We start from the raw sequence: 3,234 nt of genomic DNA on the forward strand, positions 1-3,234 counted from the left end.
CCGCCCACCTTGGCCTCCCAAAGTGCTGGGATAACAGGCGTGAGCCACCATGCCTGGCAAAAGTAAGGTCTTCTTAAAGTAAAAATTTGAACAATATTGATGTATGCAGATAATAAATGAAAATTCTCCCTCTCACCAGGTCCTCCCTAATTCTACTTCCCTCTCTCACCATTTTGGTGTTTATCCTTTCAGGCAATTTTCTTTCTTTCCCTTTTTTTTTTAAGTTCAGCTTTTTTTTTTTTTTTTTTTTTTTTTTTTTTTAAGTAGCTGGGATTACAGGCATGCGCCACCATGCCCGGCTAATTTTTTTATTTTTAGTAGAGACATCGTTTCACCACTAAGTTCAGCTTTTTATCGAACATATTATAAAAGAGGTTTAGTCAAAAAGACCAAAGCCCATGTCATCATCAGAGTCCTCAAATTCTTCTTTCTTTGCTTCCACTTTCTTCTCCTCAGCTGGAGCAGCAGCAGTGGAGGGGGCAGGACCTCATGCTGGTGCAACACCAGCTGCTGGAGCAGGTCCACCAGCCCCTACATTGCAGATGAGGCTCCTAATGTTGACGTTGGCTGGGGCCTTTGCAAACAAGCCAGGCCAAAAAGGTTCAACATTTACACCAGCTGCTTTAATGAGGGTCTTGATCTTACACTCCGTGACAATCACCTCAATGTCATGCAGAATGAGGGCTGAGTAGATGCAGGCAAGCTTGGAGATGGAGGCCACGGCGCGGGCGAGTGTGGGACTGGCACTGCCGGACGCGGTGCTAGTCACTGGATGAAGTGAGGGCCTCACCTCAACGTGTCCTTAGCTTCCTTGGAAGGACGGAACACCTTGGCAGAAGCTGAGGAAAGCTCAGGCAATTTTCTATATGCTTATGTTGTGTGTTTTGTTTTTATTGTTTTAAAAAAACTTGGGTCGTATTCTACAAATTATTCTGCAAATTGTTTTATCAACAGTGTACCATGATCTCCTCTGTGCCTGTTCCTAAGTCAGAGTTACTTTTGTTTTTGAGTCAGGGTCTCACTCGGTCGCCCAGGCTGGAGTGCAGTGATGCTATCATAGCTCACTGTAACCTCAAACTCCTGGGCTCAAGTGATCCTCCCACCTCAGCCTCTCAAGTAGCTGGGACTATAGGCACACACCACACTTGGCTAATTTTTAAATTTTTTTTGCACAGACAGGTTCTCAATATGTTGCCCAGACTGGTCTAGAACTCCTAGCCTCAAGCAATTCTCCCGCCTTGGCCTTCCAAAGCTCTGAGATTGCAAGTATGAGCCGCCACGCCTGGCCCAGAACTACTTTTTTCCTTTATGGCAGCTGTTGGAGTTCCATGGCCTCTGACCATCTACAGGAATGCTGTAGCCAGTGTACTTGTTGAGCTATTTCTGTAGAATACTTTCCTAAAAGTGGAATGGTTAGTTCTGGATTGTGGTCAGAGGTGGGCAACCAAGGCAGAAATGGGCGTGAGCACGGAGGAAGAATGGAAAGAGTATGTGCATTCTTGGCTGACCACGGTGGCTCATGCCTATTATCCCAGCACTTAGGGAGGTTGATGCGGGTGGATCACCTGAGGTCAGGAGTTTGAGACCAGGCTGGACAACATAGTGAAACCCCATCTCTACTAAACATACAAAAATTAGCCGGGCGTGGTGGCATGTGCCTGTAATCGCAGCTACTCAGGAGGCTGGGGCACAAGAATTGCTTGAACCTGGGAGGCTGAGGTTGCAGTGAGCCAAGATCCTCACCACTGCACTCCAGCCTGGGTGAAAGAGAGAAACTCATCTCAAAAAAAAAAGAGTCTTACTGTATCCCCCAGGCTGGAGTGCAGTGGCACGATCTCCGTTCACTGCAACCTCCGCCTCCCGGGTTCAAGCGATTCTCATGCCTCAGCCTCCTGAGTAGCTGGGATTACAGGCGCCCGCCACCACACCCAACTAATTTTTGTGTTTTTAGTAGAGATGGGGTTTTGTCATGTTGGCCAGGCTGGTTTCCAACTCCTGACCTCAAGCGATCCGCCTGCCTCAGCCTCACAAAGTGCTGGGATTACAGGCATGAGCCACCGTGCCCGGCAATGGGATGGATTTTATCTGAATGTCTCCCCAAAAGCACTGCAGTCCCACCTGCGTACCCTCTGCCTTAGAACCTCATCAATGCTGGGGATACTGACCCTTTATATTTTTCCCAATCTGAATGGAGAATGTGAACAGGGCTTAAAGAAAATGTAAACAGTACCTAAAATGCAACCCTGGGGGGCTCTGAGTTGGCCGGCAGGGTCCTGTTTTCCCAGGTGGGATGAAGTGGGGAGTGAAAGCGGAGTGATTCTGGTCCTCAACATGCCAAGTAGGAGGAAAAGGAAACACTGGCAGGGGCTCCAGGTGATTGTATGTTGGCGGGTGGGGGGGGAGTTCCGTGACAAGGGGGGCATGAAGGGATTATCCATGCCAGCCCAAGGCCTGGGACCCAGCAGCCCACTGAGGGAGCCAGAGAGGCAGGAGAATGCAGTGGGAAGGACGAGGCCACCTGAAGCTAGACTGTCTCAGTTCAAATCCCAGTGTCACCACTCACTTGCAGCATAATTTTGAGCAGGTGATGTAACCCCTATATCTTCCATTTCCCCATCTCTTTTTTTTTGTTTGTTTGTTTGTTTTTTGGGACTATGTCTCTCTCTGTCACCCAGGCTGGAGTACAATGGTGCATTCTCATTGCACTCTCTGCCTCCTGGGCTCTAGCGATAAGCGATTCTCCTGTCTCAGCCTCCCGAGTAGCTGGGACTTGGGACTACAGGCGCACACCACCATGCCTAGCTAATTTTTCTTTCTTTCTTTTTTCTTTTCTTTCTTTCTTTCTTTCTTTTTTTTTTTTTTTTTTTGAGACAGAGTCTTGCTCTGTCGCCCAGGCTGGAGTGCAGTGGTGTGATCTCGGCTCACTGCAAGCTCCGCCTCCCGGGTTCACGCCATTCTCCTGCCTCAGCCTCCCGAGTAGCTGGGACTACAGGTGTGCGCCACCAAGCCCGGCTAATTTTTTGTATTTTTAGTAGAGACGAGGTTTCACTGTGTTAGTCAGGATGGTCTTGATCTCCTGACCTCGTGATCTGCCCACCTCGGCCTCTCAAAGTGCTGGGATTACAGGCGTGAGCCACCGCACCTGGCCTAATTTTTTTGTATTTTTAGTAGAGAGGATTTCTCTATGTTGGTCAGGCTGGTCTTGAACTCCCGACCTCAGGTGATCCGCCTGCC

General features: G+C 48.8%; 1 pseudogene; it reads right to left on the minus strand.

Annotated features, from left to right (window-relative positions):
- Positions 1 to 376: 376 nt before the first annotated feature.
- Positions 377 to 2,609, minus strand: LOC116484647 (large ribosomal subunit protein P1-like; annotated as a pseudogene).
- Between the last annotated feature and the right edge of the window lie 625 nt (positions 2,610 to 3,234).

The sequence above is a fragment of the Hylobates moloch genome, unplaced genomic scaffold (genome assembly GCF_009828535.3).
Source record: "Hylobates moloch isolate HMO894 unplaced genomic scaffold, HMol_V3 SCAFFOLD_16, whole genome shotgun sequence".
NCBI classification, from domain to species: domain Eukaryota; kingdom Metazoa; phylum Chordata; class Mammalia; order Primates; family Hylobatidae; genus Hylobates; species Hylobates moloch.